The sequence below is a fragment of the Balearica regulorum genome, chromosome 10 (genome assembly GCF_011004875.1).
Source record: "Balearica regulorum gibbericeps isolate bBalReg1 chromosome 10, bBalReg1.pri, whole genome shotgun sequence".
In the NCBI taxonomy this organism is placed as follows: domain Eukaryota; kingdom Metazoa; phylum Chordata; class Aves; order Gruiformes; family Gruidae; genus Balearica; species Balearica regulorum.
This window is the reverse complement of record NC_046193.1, coordinates 14935151-14951722: the sequence shown is the minus strand read 5'-3', so window position 1 is coordinate 14951722 and position 16572 is coordinate 14935151. Positions and strand designations below refer to the sequence as shown.

General features: G+C 39.4%; 1 protein-coding gene across 9 annotated transcripts in view; it reads left to right on the top strand.

The window, feature by feature from the left end:
* FHIT (fragile histidine triad diadenosine triphosphatase) overlaps positions 1-16572 on the top strand; it is a 615120-nt gene that overhangs the window by 393111 nt on the left and 205437 nt on the right. The window lies entirely within an intron of this gene.

Genomic DNA, 16572 nt, shown 5'->3' with positions numbered 1-16572 from the left:
TTGCTATTTTTTGCAGATGGTTCAAAACCTTTCTCCTAATAATCACATTCCTATTTCTTCTTTCTGCAAGACTGGAATCACACTGAATTTGATAGCTTTGAGCAACAAAATATCAAAGCAATAATTGAAAGTGGATAGGGTGGTAGTACTTAGTCTTGTCTCATGGAAATGCGAAGGTCATAGAAATAGGTGAGGGAGAAGCTTGGTATTAAAATAAACAAATGGATATGGGTATGATCCTATTGAACAGGGAGCCTGGGATTATTCCACCTGGCTAGTGACAGGATACTGCTTTTATTGTGGTAAAATAGAGTTCCTTGCTTTATAAGGTGTTAAGCTTTGTTGTTCAGTAGGGCAGTGCGTGTCCTGCAGAGCTGTGGGAAGCCAGTGATTTGGCTTTTCTAAAAGGCTCGTGTCAGGACTGAGGCCACTCTTGTTTTTCCGCTCCTACTGTGATTATTGCTGCACAATTCTATTAATGTCTGACAATATTTGGAAAAGCCTTAATTTTTATTTTTTAAGGTAAAATGATGGTATTTTTTCCCCTCCGTCAAACTAAAATGGTAGTTTATTATTATAATTTGTGGCTTTTGCTAGTCAAGTATTTTATATAAGCTTATGAAAACAAAGGGTCAAATCGAAGAGGTCATTCCACTGATTTCAAGTAGTTGCTTTAGATTTACCTCCATGTGACTGAGAGCGAGAAGCCTCATCTAAATAAAAGAGCAATTATTTCCAAAGCATTCAGAAATTAGTAATTTTGTTGTGTTTCATTCTCTAGAAGAAACAAAATCAGCTGTATGCATTTCTTTCCTAAACATTACCTTAGGAAATCATGATTCTCCAAAGCTGAAATCAAGAATGGTTGGGAACTTACTGCATAGGTCCCAGATTTGTTTACCTACTCCACCTGACACTGGGTTGCAATAGAAAGGATAGACCTCATTTAGGAAGAAAGAAATTGAACAGTTGGCATCTGCTGCTTCCATGAATGCTAGGAGTCTATGGCTAAGATGTTCTGAAATGGAAATAAAGACTGAAGGGAAATTAAAGCACCCCATTCCTTCCTGTGTCACTGAACAGGTATATCAGCGCTGTGCACTCTTTAGAGCATAGTCAGCTGCCCTGTGCTGGGTACTGGGAGAACAAATAGACCTTTCCTTCAGTGTTCACAGGCATGAGTAAACACGTTCCAAGTGTTCCCAGAGGAGTTTCTTGGAGCTTGGAATGGACTTCATCTAAAAATCCTTACTTAGATTCTCTTTCATATTGCAGCAATTTTTTCCTCTGCTTGCTGCAAATAACTTGCTACAGACATTGCTTTAAAGTTGGGGTAGATCAGAAAAATCACCCAAGAATGTTACCCTCTTTGCCAACAAACCAGTTTCATGTATATTGTGAGCCACACGTGCTGCTTTTGTCACATTTGTACTTGCTTTGTATTCCAGTTAGCTTCACAGAGCCAGGATTGCACAAGCATAATTGAGGGCAAGATTTGGTCAGGAGAATCTTGTCGCTGCTGCCGCCTCTGCGGTGTGAACCAGAAAGAGCACAGCTTGACTTTCATACGTCTGAGGTTGAGTTTGCAGAAGGCTGAGCAAACTTGCTCTGGAAATGCCAGTCACCCTCCAGAGGAGAACTGTGATTTAATTTGGTGAAATGGCTAGTTCTGACAATATTAACTAGCTCAGGTCAGACAGTGTCTAAAGCCAGCATCTCCTTGCAGTAGCTGTTGCCATTGGGAAGCTGTGCCAAGGCCAGCAATGTTACTGTGTGATTCTAACTGACTTTTTGTGGGGACACTTCCTTTCAACGTTGATATGGACCTTGCTTAATTAGAGCAAGGCTGAGGTGGGGTGAGTACAGGTGTTTCACTGTAGGTATGGGTAGTAAGGCATCTTTAGGAAAAAAAGTTTTATTTTGTGTATCTCCCCTCTGATAATTTGTCATGTCAAGTTATTAATATCATTTAGAAGAAAAGAATGCAAATACATATTATGTGGAATGGAGATCATTCTGCTGTCTTTGGGGAAATGTTTTGGATGTGTGTGGGAGTATAGATTGCATTTATGTATTTCACATTACCAAATCCTTATCAAACTAAGGTTTTGCCAGACTCATGGGGCAGGCATGTGAACTCTATATCTGAAAATAGATGCATCTGGTTCTGAACTGTGGTTTTCATCTAGTCTTTTAATTAAGTGTCTTTACACACCAAGAAGCATCCTGGCTTACGTTGTGAAGCTGTTACCTGCATGATTATATTACTGCTTGATTTCTGTAAAATCTGCTTTTAAAAAAACCAACTGAATGTAAAATTATGCTGGTAATACAGACATGAGTCTTACTTGTCATGAGCTTTGATTTGAGATTGACTGATGGTCATTTTACAGTGCTTTCCAGATAAGGTGGCAAAAGATAAATATATCTTCTGAGCTGCTATTTTAAGCATCACAGCTCCAAATGAGAGTGACAGTAGCTTGCAGTTTAGGTCATTTAGTACATCTTAGCTTATGCGTGATAAAACAAGCACAGGCTGAGCTTCAGCACTGGCCTGCCTTTCTGACTCAGAGCAGCCTATTCTGGTGTTTAAAGACTGTAAGATGCCATCTTAACTTGTCTAAATAGCTATTAGCCATTGGTTTGGTCATTTTGTAATCCCTTCTTCTCAATTAGGAGAGTATGAGTTTATTTTCAGAAATTATTTGGCCTTTTGTTTATAAGTTTCCTGTCAGGTGTGTAAGAAGATCTCATTTGATCCATAGTATCATAACTATAGAAAAAGTAAGGAAGGAGAAAATACAAACAGCATGTTCATTTGAATACCACCCCAACATGGGGATGGAAGATGGGTTGGGCTTACAACCAGGAGTAGTAAAATAGGAATTTTGTTTGCTGTGCTATTTTGTATTTCTCTCAAGTAATGTAAAGGGTTGGTGTGTGCCTCTCATCAGAAGCCAGTGATATGCCAAATGATGCCCAAGTGGCAGTTACGTAGTATGCTTTTCTGTCACAGCCTGCTCCTTCTCCCTGGCCTAGCTATTGCTGGTAGGTTGGTCTGGATCATTGCTGCTGAAGACAGATTGTGTGAAGTAGCCTGTTGGAGGTTGGTGGGCAGCTCAGGCTACTGGTTCAAAGTAGGAGGAATTAGTCTGGGGTGAAATATAATCCTGAGTAGATACCTAGCAGATATTTGACTGAGCGGATAGCTAGCAGCTACATGTGCAGACAATTCAAGCATTTTAAATAGGCCAGAAATAGTAAATATGCAGTGTATAAGCTTTGTTCTAGTCCTCCCCTCAGAGATGAGGTCTGGTTAAAGGTTAAATGACACTTAGTGTTGTTTGAACCGGCATCACCTGGAATCTCTTTGTCTGGTGTGGGAGGCAGCAGACAGAAGAGGAGGCAATATAGCCTTTGTCAGCTGTGCCCACAGTTGAGTTCAAAGAGCGAGATGGAGAAAATAACTGTCATTCAAAGACATTTGGCCATTCATCCGTGTGGACCGGGCAGTGCAGGGTGTCCTTGCTGTGTGCTCAGCTGCCTCTGACAGCCTGCAGGTTTTTCACTTTAGAGCAAAAAGCACGGCAGCAGTTCCAGGAATTAACATTTGCGAAGTTGGTGCTCCCCACCTCCCCTTATTTTCTTGACGGATTGTCTATAGGAGAGGGAGGATTTAGGACAAAAGATTTATCTGAGATGTTAAGCTGTATCACTGAAAAATGGGCAGGAAAACACCTCAACAAGCTGTGTGAGGAACTCAAAGGCTATTTAGCTGGAGAGAAGCTGCAGGGTGTTCTGAGCACAGAGGAGCTGAAGAAATACAATGCATTAGACTTTAATGAGCATTACACAAGATCTTCCTAAAGTATTGATTAACTAGGCATCAGGGACTTTTGAACCTTAAATGCCTGCAAAAGCATGCAGGGTTTAAAAGGCTCATTGCTACTCCACAGAATAAGAATCAGGTTCTGGGTAAAATGACTGAATACGGCAAAGTCTTTGGAACAGCTATTTTGGGCTACAAAGAGCCTTTGAGTGCTCAACAATAGCATTGGCGTTGGAAGCCCAAGAAGAAAAAAAGAACAGAAAAGCTATATATTCTGAAAATCATCTACATGGCATTTAAGCTTGGCTAGGAGAGAATGAAAAGATCCAGATAAAACGTGGTGTTGCACAAAAAAGGCTTTATCTCATTTACATCCTCACTTCCTATTTGGAGAGACCTTTTAGAAGCTAGGTCCATAAGAAGGAAGAGACATCATTAACAATATGTATGCTTAGCAGTTTCAGACCTCACTACTTCATGTTCTGCGGTCTGTGATCATTTTCACAGGCTGGTAGTACTTTACCAGTGGTGCAAATGTGTTCAACTCTTCACCCAAGATGGTAGCCCTGAGTATCCTTAGAATTGATAGGTCCTACTGCTATAAATCATGGGTGCTTATGTCTTGTGATGACTGGGAGTGTAAAGAGGTTAAGGTAGTCCTGCTGAAGAGACACTAGGATGAAGCAGTTGTCAAGATTATAACCTTAGTATCCCTGGTATTTCATGTGTTCAGACCACTAACTGGTTTTGGTTGTCTTTATTCTCAAAAACTCATAAAAACAATGGAGGTATAATCGGATAATTTGAAGTAAACTATCAATCTTGCAGTTCAGAAATTAAAGTGTGTCTCTGTGTGTGTGTATATCTATATATATAGAAAGTATGCCACACCAGGAAGTAGGAAAAGGCTACAGTGGATGTAAAAGAACTGAATGCTAATTAAGAAGTCTATGACAACTTGGCCAAAGATGACTAGTATCAAAGATAGATCAACATTATTTGAGTTTCCAAACACTATAATGAACCAGTCTTTTTTTGCTTCAAATATTCACATGATACCTGTTCTACTTAGAAATGCTCAAGGAGATGGAATAAGACCAAAGTCAAAAGGATAAAGTTCTGGAATAAAATGTCCCCATTGTATGAAGAAAAGAAAGAAAGAAAGAGAGAGAAAAAAAAGAAAAAAGATTAAAACAGTCATACTAAAGGCAACAATAAAACTCTGAAGAAAGAGAAGTAAAATCCACAGAAGGTGAACCCATATCTGACAGTGGGTCTGTCCAGTGAAACATTGCAAGCCTTGCAGAAATACTTTAACAAAGAGATTGTGGTACAGGGATAGTGACCTGGGATGGGTCTAGTACTGGAATGAATGATGCTGGGATAAAGTGTGCTTGAAGCCACAGTTTGCATGCTTAGTATCTTTATGTAAGCAACAAATTGCCATTTAGTGCAAATCTTGTGGTTATGTTTACTACTTCTGTAGGCTTAAGAAAATCTCATTGGTTGAATCTGGTTATCTGCTATTGCATCATTGATTAATTTGGCCCAAGACGTGTGTGTGTGTGACTAACATGTAAGATTTTTGCAAATACCTACTATGTTATCATGAGAAGAGACATAATTTTGATTAATTACAAACTAAGCAAAAGCAATTAAAGATTTTTTTTTTTTTTCCTTAATTCCTGTGCCCTCTGAATATTCAGGGCTTTACCTTTGGACAGTTTATTCACTTGTGAGAAACTGCACAGGATGAGAATCAATGGATAGTCCAGCAAAGCATTAGCAAAACATGTCCATGCCTCCATGGGACTTGCAAATGTCCTTTTTCTGGTGTGGTCTGCTAGGCAGGTGAGTGTAACAGGGACAGCGTTGCGAATGTTGCAGTATATTTTCAGTTAACAGCTTTCACAGCTAACTTCCATCCTTATCTTTCTGTGACATTTAATCACCTGCAGAAGGCACTTTTTTCACTTGTATATTCTAACATGGATGTTATCCTTTAATTGTAAACAAGCAAAGTGAATTACTAGCAGTAGAGAAACTCATTGCAGCAAACCAAAAAAGGGAATATATATTCAGAAGGCTTCACTTAACAAGGCTTGTTCGTCTTTGTACCAGACCTCCTACGTTTCAGCCATGCTTACTTTCTCCTGGGAACTTTTGAATCTGATGTCAGTCTGTAAAATTAGAAAGAACAGTGAGTTAAAACCTATGTAGATGCTAGAATTTTCCTAGTACAAATCATCTCTGCCTCAATAGATTATCTGCATATCCATCCATTGCCAAATGTTCTGAAACCTTTTCATCCTGTCGCAATTTTCTTCTCATACTTCTTTAGTGCATTTAACAACTAGGAAGTTTGCATGAATAGCGCTACATAAGAGAAAGAAAAGACTCACAGAAGAGATGGAGAAAAGGTGAAGCAGGCAAAGTATGACAGTGTCTGAGATGTATGTAATGTTTATGTGCAGATTCAATTCCTATCTAAATAAACAAATGGCTGAATAGAGGTAGTGAATAGGATGTTTTAGCAGATGATTGCATTATGATAATATTTGAAGAGTAAAGACTCAATTACTCCATTACTCTTCTGCACAGTCAAGTCTGTCACATTTCACTTAAACGAGATGGTATTTGGGAAGATGCATGTATAGGAATATGTAAGTTATTAAAGGCCAGATCCTGCAACAAGCTCCAGGATTAGGCCTGTAATTTGTTAGAACAAGATAAAGCTTTTCCTTTAGAAATGTAAATTGTTTCATAAGAAGGGGTAACAGAGCAGCTCAGCAATCCTTTTCCATTAAGTACAAGTCTGGATTAGTTATAGCATATGACAGAGTGTAGAAACAAGTAAAACTCTGTAGAGGTGGGAAATTAAAACATCAGACCTTTACTGGAGTCTATTTATGAGGATGATTTCTAAGCAGGAACCTGGTAGGCCAGAACAGTAAACCTTCCAGTAAACCATACTGCTGGGACTTGTGCTGCCAATATTTTAACGAGGACCAGACTATCAAAACAGGGTGAATAAATAAATAAATAAATATCCTGTTAGTGCTGCATCTCAGGAGAGAAAACAGTGACTTGGTGAGGTATTGATTCAATTATTTTCCTAATTAAACAGAAATTATTGCAAATAACTATAGGCAAGAAAAGACGCAGCAGAAGTGCCCTCTGTGGAAAATGGTGACACTTTGCACATGATAAAGGCATTGAATGTACCAGGTACGCCACATGGCATTCACTCAGTCTCATCGGTGTCCTGTTTTTGTGGGGGTGAAATTCTTGGGGACAGAGTAGGGGAGAAGCTGTTCTGTTTGCTCTTAATTCACAGCAAAATAGTGATGGATCTACAAAAGTATTTTTCAGAAGTCTCTGTGGCCAGGATTGCTAAGCAGAAACACCACTGTGATACAGAACTCAGGAACACAGTTAATTTGGATAGCAGTTCTTTCAGATATACACTCAGAAAATGTCTGCCAGGACTTTATTCACCAAGAAATACCAGTCACTCATTTAAGATGACTCCTTTGTTAAATGTGTATTTTAGTCTGCTAGGATATTTAAAGCAGTAGTATTTCCTAGATGATCAGGCAATTAATGGTCCTTTCTTACCATAGGTTTGATTTTTGTATGAATACATAGTGTTAATAGGGTAACAAAACTCAATTTCTGCTGCTCAGAATTTGTATAGAGTTTGTAATATTTGAATTGTGCAGATGCTGTAACTTAGGACTGCATGCTTTTGTCTCACAGGTACTGCTCTGTACCTACCAGGTACTGCAATGTACCACTTGAATGGGGTTAAGGTGTCTTTTCAGGGAACCTTGGTGGGTTTGCTACATCACCTGAGTGTAGTTTTTCTTGTGCAGAGACTTGATTCAAAGCTTGTTGGTGTTAGTAAAAAGTTATTCTGCTCAAGTGTGGGATGAGCTGTATGTGTATGGAGAAGCTATCCCTGTTTGCACATCAAAGAGGTGCAAGCAGGTCGTGTACCATGTGAATTAGGAAGTCTTATCCCTGTTCACAATCAGATATGCTGTTGCCGTGGTGTTTTGCGTGGGTAGAAGCAGTATCTGGCATACATGCACAGGGCAAATGGCAGGTAGTCTGCGGGCATGTGGGTTTGCTGTAATAGGAGTTGAAGTTTTCTGCTCATCTTCTATTCTTGCTTACCACCATGTGCTTGAGGCATTGTTTCTACCTATAGGTATGCATTTTCTGTAGTGCTAGCATATAGTGTGGCAGTTCTGCCACAATCTGCCTTATTTGTCTTAGGACATAGTAGTTATTTTCTTATCAAAAGATAATTCTTGTGCATTAAGACAATGGATTTGACTTTTCAATGAGTTTGTCTTTAAGAATAGTTTTCAGAGAATGAGTCAGCCATATGTTAAATCAAATTTAACATCCATTATGAAACACTGAATCATACTTTATATCTCTGTAATGATAATAAATGATCATCTCTCCCATGTTCCCCTCATTTGTACTACTACTCATCAATCTTGCTAATATCACAAAGATTTATTAAATGAGTAATCTTCAAACTATAGCTGTTTTAATATTAATAGCTCCATTTTATGTTGTTTCTCTTATGATAATTCCATTTGTGTTTAAGCATGCTGACTTTAAAAGTAATAATCCTTTTTATAGTGAAATTTAATGAATAGAAAACTAGTAAATCAATAATAAAGTCCTCCTTAATGAGATTTTTTAATTATACCAATACATTACAAAATATAGTAAATTTCTGAATGCCCTTCATATGTAGGAAAATCGCAGAAGTAACAAATGACAGAATGAAATCTGAGGTAGTACTTAAAGGGAAGAGATACCATTGTGAGTACATGCAGCTGAATAGATGTCTTTGGTCTATGTTTAAAAGTGTCCTAAGATTGTAGTGTCATGCTCAGTGAGTTATGGCTCAACTCACTTTAACGTAAAACCTCTCTGTTAAAGATACACACTGGGTGTTTTAGCTGTCATGATTCTGTTAACACAGGAGTCCTGGTTATATCTGGGACATATTTGGCCTGTCTTAATTTTTGTTCTCCAAGAGTGTTTGGTATAACTTTGCTATATTTCCATGTAGACTGAAAGTAACTGTACAATCATTTTGTAACCACGATGCCAGGAGATGAGAGTGCAGCTGGACCTGGTTTGCACAACAGCTGTAGCTCAAGCCCATCTGACCCAAGGGTCTCCTGTGAACACCCCCTGTGTGACTCCATTTAGTAGGGAGGAATAGCTGCAGCCCTCTGCTAATGGAGCAAATGATCTGCTCTCAGAGCCAAGTAGTGTTTTAAGCTCTTGTGTGGTTAGTACAGTTTCTCACTTTACATAAATATCTTGGTTTTAATGGCAAAATTGTAAATTTTCTTTTCATAAATGGTTATAGTTCCAAATGAGAGAGTTGGGGAACCCAGGTGAATTGGGTGACATCCAGGGGAACTGAGAAAGCCCAGGTGGTCTGGGGCATTTTCCTTTTGACAAAATAAATAGGTCTGAATAAACAGAGACACACACAGTGCTCAACAAGTCCTGAACTTCTGTCTGCCCTTTCATTAATAACCAAACACCCGGAGGGGCCAAATCTATTTCCTGGGCTCGCTGCTGGTGTGGGTGTGGAGAACTATTATTAGAGGTGGGGTTGGGAGACCAGGAGTGCAGTTTGTTGCCTTGCCTGAGGTTCTTGTTAAGCTCTCAGCGTGGGTGCAGTAGGCTGTGCTCACTGACAGCTACTTATCCCTCCAGCTTCAATATTTTTGCTGTGTTGCAGTTTCTGAAGTGTCTGGTCTGGAAGGCCTGTGAACAATGTGTTTCGATAATCCAGCTGAGATGTAATGAAAGCATGAATGACAGCTTAGCACCCTCCTGAGACAGCCTTGGTTGTAGCCTTACTTACTATCCTTTGCAGATGTAGAAGTTTTTGTCATGAAGCTAAACTGATAATCAAAAGATGGGCTGATATCAAAGATGACCTCCAGGTCATGAACTTTCAAACCAGACACTCAAAAACTTCCTTTAAAAGGAGCTGCAAAGGATGAAGTGCAATTCAAAAGGTTTCAGGCACCAGCCAAAATAAGCTCAACATTCTTTAAATCTAATTGCAGAACATGTTTTTCTGATACCCACAGCTAAACGTCATTTAGGTGTCTCATCAAACAGGAAATTACTTCCCTTGGGTCACCTGTTATAGGAAAATAAGCTATGGCTTTATCAGTATAACAGTAGTTTCAAATTACATCTCTCAGTCATAGTTCCTAATAAAACCCTAGGAGCACACAGCAGACACCTGTGCATTTAGGTCTGAGAGTGTCCACAGGACATTTCTGCAGAAAAAAAAAAAAAAGAAAATCTTATTCTGCCTGTGTCGGTGAAAACACCAGGAAGGCAGTGGGCAAGGGTAGTGCTCTAGTGCATGGAGTTAGAAAGGAGCAGTGAGGGTGAGAAACTGGGCGGAATACTTGAGACTTCAGGATTCCCTGATCCATTATAGACTACATATGTCTTAAAGGCTATGCCACTGTTTAGTTTTGCTCTTCTTTTTCAATTCAGATTTTAATGAGCAGGCAACACCAAGAACAGTGTGGCCTTTATCATGGCTGAGGTCTTCCAGATCTACTATTGTATAAATGATAAAAATAATTCCTCTCTGTGTTAGTCTTGTTGTTTTAGCTTTATGTACTTTCCAGATAAAAATGTCTTCATAAAGGCAGGCATTTTTCCCTTAAAAAGGTTTATCTCTTAGTTCTACTGTCATTACATTATTTTACTCTGAGCTTTAACTGACAAACTGAATTCCTAAGAACTGGGACAATGAGATTATGGTATCATAGCAGTAAATGCTGTGATTTATTTTTTTTAAAGCAAAATCTAATGGAGCATTTCGTGTATAGCTGACCTTACAGGAAACATAGTGAACAATACCTGCCCATTTCTAAAAGCTGAAAAGCTGCTTCCTTACTGAAAGGAATTTAGCGCCATATAAGTTCCCTTGAGCTGCCGCACTGTATACCCAAGCATTAAAACTCCTCACTTGGGTCTTCCACAAGTCTCCCAAGCTTCTCTAACTTCCTGAAATCAGACATTTTAGATGGCTTTGGCCTCTAGGGCTCTCACATTTTGAGAAATAATCTTCCCCTTCTGGACTTCAGAACTACCTACTGGAAATCTTATCATCCATTTAGTTCAGCATGTATTAAAATTTGGCAATTAATTATCTGCAGTTCTAATCCAGCGAGTTCATGCAATTAACATCTGGGATTCAGCACATCCTTTTGCTGACTTTTTAATTTAAGGACTTGGAGACAGTAGATCCCCTCTAAGAGAGCTGAAATAAGTAAAATCTAACCTATACTTTGAATTCTTAATCTGTTTCCTGTCCTGGAACCCATCCCGTTACTCACTGGTTCTCTAGTACCTTGTTACTTCTGAGCAGCAGTGGCTGTTGCTTGTGGCATTTTAACATGTAACAGCAGACTTGTGTGAGCTGAAGTGGTCTAATGGAGACACAGAATGTGGAAATGGGGATTTCTAGGCTCTGTTCTCGGCTTCTTTCAGTAGCCAGCAGGTGACATTGGGTTTTTTTGTCCTTTTGTAAAATAATCTGAATGCTACTTGTGTCCCTGGTGTGACAGATTTAATTAATAAACAAACATATCCTGAAAACCTATTAAAGGATACTGTAAAGGTGAAAAAAACCCTGACTACTGAAGTTAGTAACTTCCCAGTGCCTGGAGCTTAGTTACATATTCATTTAGCAATTGGGCAATTTCCTGTTAAACAGAAATTAAGGAAAAAAAAAAAAAAAAAGGTTCTGCTTGTGCTTGTTCTGCACCTTATTATTTGTTTCATAATAGAAGAGAAAATGATATAGGTAACTCCCTTCTTGAAAGGACTATTCTAGAAATCACTGTAAATTCCTGAGCATTCAAGCACTCAGCCATACCTTATCCTGATAACAGAGCATAATCCTGTCCCTTCACATCTTTTAAAGGCAAGAGCACTGCTCAGGACATAGTCCTATTTTTGCATTATCAAAAACCCCACATTCTGTCTTAAATACATTGAAGTAAAAATGGACATTTGTCCTTCATTCAAGGCCTATGCAAATTGCACCTGCAATATTTAAAATCCTGCTGACTTTCCAACAATGCCCACAATTCATAAATCCCTTACTATTCAGCTGTGGTGAAATGCAGTGACAACAAAGTGTCATTTACAAAATGACGCAGCTATGTCCTCTTTGGAGCAGTCACTAAGGATGACTCAGGTTTCTCAGGGTACGGGCTTTTAAGTTTACTTAATTTATCAATGTAACGTGTCTTTCTTTTGGGAAAAGTTGTTTCATTTTGGTTGTGTATTTGTAGAGATGCACAAATTATTGCTTGTCATAAAGTACTTCCCCCCCAACCCCGCCCTTGGCTATGTCGCTCTTGCACTATTTCTTACGTACTACATCTGTTTTTCTGCAGGATTTAGCATTTAGGATGCTCTCAAGGCAAACTATTTGTGAGGGTGAGAACTGGCAAGTTTCTGTATTTCAAGTACCATTTCTTTCTCCTCTTGCCTGAAATATTCCTGAGCACTGTGGGAAGACCTTGTCAGAACATGTAAAGGCATGACTCGATCAGCCTTCACATCATATGTGTATATGCCACAGAATGGAATATAAAAAAATCTGGAATAGGGTAACTACTTTCAGACATTCAGTGATTTACAGGAGTGTATCTAGAAGCTAGAATGTTGTGTAGAAGGTATGGATTAAATATTTAAGAGTTGAGGGACAAACTGTATCTTTAGTCTCTCTGCTTGGCTGCAGGCATATGGGTAATACAAGGGAAGATGAACTCCAGTGGTTTTATCTCTGAGGTTTTGTAGTGCAAGGTTTCCTGTGACTCATCTATGTGGGCAAAAAGCCAGAGCTTCCTCAAGTCAGTGCAGAAGGGGGTTGGCTGGGTGACTGATGGAGCTGCAGTGCCCACTGTACAGACCCAAGGTGGGGTCTAGACTCCACCGTGCTCAGTGCCATACACACAGCTATGGGCTGGGGCAAGGTTTCCCACTGCTGCAGTGACCCTCTGTAAAAAAGACAGCACAGATAGACAGGTAATCGCTGTCTCAAGGCACTTACCTGTGCAGTCAATTCATAATTCTTAAGCAGAGCCCTAGAAATAACAGAGAGAGGATATTCAGTATAATAAAATTGTTTGAGCCTCTAGTTAACTGGAGAACTGCCCCTTCTTGGTCAGAGAAAGTCCTTAGCTCAGGACATGATAATGTCTTTGCAAAAGAGGAGCTCCCTTAAGCTGTTGTTAAACTGACCTAGTGGTAGGTATGGCTGCCTTCAGGTTTTCAGGAAGCATGAGTTGGCCTCTGAAAATTATAAAATTGGCTTAATAAAATAAGAGATTGAGAGGAAAGAGAAGGACTAACTTTGGACTTATTATTGTTTGTCTTTTGGTTTCTGAACATTTTGGGTGCATCAAGATACGTTTTCAGGCTTATCTCATCCATCAGGAAGATTAAAAAAATTGCTTTATCTTTTTGGTAAAAGCAGGAATGTTCCTGAAAGCCATTGATCCCAGGAACCAAGGGAAAAATCCAGCTGTTGTAACCATAAGTAGCACTCCAGGAAGGTCAAACGTGAGACTGTTCTAGTTCCTCTTCTGCCCATAATATTCTTTGAGACATGCTACGTGAGTGGCCCAAAATGGATTTGACTTGTGTAATGTACATTTGAGAAGTAAGATTGGTGCCAATAAAAACAAAAGCCTTTAAGGGGACAACAAAAATCTCTCTATCAGAGATGGGTGCTTCTACCAAGCACATATGGAGAAGTAGCCTCCTTGTAAGTGACCTGAAGAACACTGTCATCTGGCTCATTGCTTGTTCTGTTTATTTAGTCTTTCACCTTTGTATTTTAATTAGCTCCTTTTTTCTTCTCTTGTTGTGATTTAGTTTACATGCTGTGGAACATGCATTTTATTTCAGTATTTGTAACATTTTTATTTGTATGCATGCAAATAAAACTTTGGTATCTATTCAGCGTTTGTAGGTGTGTGACCCATTTTCTTATCTTAATCTGTTTGGAATGAATGGATATATGTAAAATAATTAAGAAAACAGCAACAGAACCATTATCCAATTAAAAAGGCAGAGGTATTTCAAAACCAGTAGCTTAAACTGAAGGACCTAAGGAGCGATGACCCCTGCTCCTTTTGTTGGCTCTATTATGTTACATATTTGGAAACATGCTGCGTAAAAGAAAACCTGCCTTTTAAGAAAGGGCTCAGTGATTGACTTGTAGCACCTTCTGCTTGTGCATAGCTGCGTGTTATCAAGGACTGAGGATGAGGTGCGGTTGTTAAAGGCTAGAAAGAGAAGGGTTGGCTGAACAGCATTTACCTTCGAATTTAAGACTGAAACCTCCAGATTTATAACATGCTAAATGCAGCACCTAACCTAGTCTTGCTTTAACTATTTATGCAGTAGCAGTGTCATAATACAAGCAGTTTTTTCTCACCCTTTCCCCAGACATTAGCATTTGTAAGCCACCTTAAGCGTTTACCTCTTTGTTTGGAGTAAATAGAGAAATACAGGGAGCTTGAACTGAGGTCAAGAGCAAAGCCCGTCAGCATCTATTTTCATAACGGTACCAACATTGAAGGAAGGAAAGTTTAGCTTGTAAAGAAAGTATTAAATGCAGCTTTGAATCTCTGTAGAGAAAGGCAATGGTTTCCATAGCATGACCAGAAATGCCTGTCTGAATATGGAAGAGGATGTTTAACTCTAGGCTCAGGGTTCATCTGGCTTAGCAGCAGGCACAGAGCTAAGGCACCTCAGTCTAGAATGCTTTCTCCGTAGCCAGTGGACAGAGAGGCACTTCCACAGGATGAAAGGATCTCTTAATTGTCTGTTGAGGGACCCCAGTGTGAGAAGGCTTCTCTTAGGTGCCTGATTTTAGAGGTGGAAAGGAGTGGGCAGTTTTACAAGCATATAATACAACTCAGACACACACATAATGCTACAGTGTCTTTGACTCCTACTTCTTTCCGATGGCAGCCTGGCTGTTGAACTCCTTTGCACTTTTTGAAAGGACAACCATTTAAGTAAAGAGAGGCGGATGAGGAACCTCTCTGCAATGGGAGATGCAGGCGAAGAAATTGATTTCCAGGGTTAGCTGGTAGACTGGTGGCAGAGCTGACAGCAGATCTTGGTGCCTAGCAGAATCTTCCTTCCTCCAGTAACAGGACTACACAACTTTGTGTTTTCATCATCTTTGACGTTAGCAGCCTGTATGAATAGTTCTGGTTGTTCTCTTTGCGCTTCTGCTCATGTTCTGCAGAACTTTGAGAATGGATTGGAATATCTTTTCAATTTAAAATGACTTGTTCTTTGTAAAACTCTGCGTGTTGTGAATGCTAGTTAATCTAATGTTTCCTTCTGGCTAGAATGTTTTAATTATAAAATGCAGAGCACTGGAAGATGGTTTAGGATAACTCTGATTAAAGGATATTTCTGTGTGTTGTAGCTAACATTAGACGAGCTGCAGAGCACAGTTTTGGAGTGTCATATCCTTTTACATTTCATCTGAACTGATCGCTAATGCAGATATAAAAGGTCACATAAGATTTGACCTCTTGCAATTCTAAATGCAAGAACCAACACCCAAGTGCCTTCGTTCTGAACTTTTTGGTAAAAGATTAGTTTGTAAGCGAGCTACCGCTTAGCTCAGCGGTATTGCATCAGACCGCAGCAAGTGCAAGAAGGCCAGAGCCAGCACTGTTGGGAATATGAACTGCTGAGGAGAAAGGGGGCTTGAAGAGACACAGAGGATAGTATGAAGTGTAGTTACTTTAAGGAGGTAATGCCAGCCTGGAAAACAATGCTGTAGATAGAAATAACTTTCTGGAGATGCCACAAATTATTTCAGCTTAAGCTGATTATTTTTTTAACTGCCTTCTTATGGTGTAAATTCATGCAGATTATTGCAGTATGTGGCACAGAGGATGTGACATTGACTGAACTGCAGGTAAGTGTGAGACTAACCAAAGTACAGGAAGAAGGAACTTGGCTTGCAAACCTTTTGGCAAAGGGTGTTTGTTGGGGGGGGGGTGTGTGTGTGTGTGTGTGTACCCAACACAGATATTTTTATTAAATTTTGTTTAGATGTTTAAATATTGCCAGGAAAAAAAAAAAGTAAATATAATTTTTATTTTGTGGCTGGTGTCTCTAAGTCCTGCCAGTAGCAAAGGCATGAAGAGCCTCTGGGAAATGACCACTGTTGGTAACTTTGTACCTTTCAAATTGCATGTGGTAGGGGTCAAGCCTAAGGTCCAGAATCTTGTCTTCTGGGCTGCTGAAGGAGCAGGTGGTGCTGAGCCCAGCTGCTGGCCCTTCTGGCAGGTTACTGAACCACCTAAAGGGAGAGGGAGGAAAAGGGAGGGAACATGCTGTGTGTATATTGATACAGGTGGTTATGTGATATGTATGCATGTGTATATACAACCAACAAATTTGTCTCTTGTTGGGTGTTGCTCTGAGGCCTTTCATATAAAAGTAGTCATTTAATTCCTCTTTGTGGAAAATCTTAGAATTGTTTTACTAGTAGGTATTTTTTAATTTATCAAGCAAATATATAAATAACTGGAGTAGATATATTATTAATGCAGAACACTTACTGTGTAAGTCACTGAAAGTCACAGATGTGTCATAAAAATAGATGGCAATCA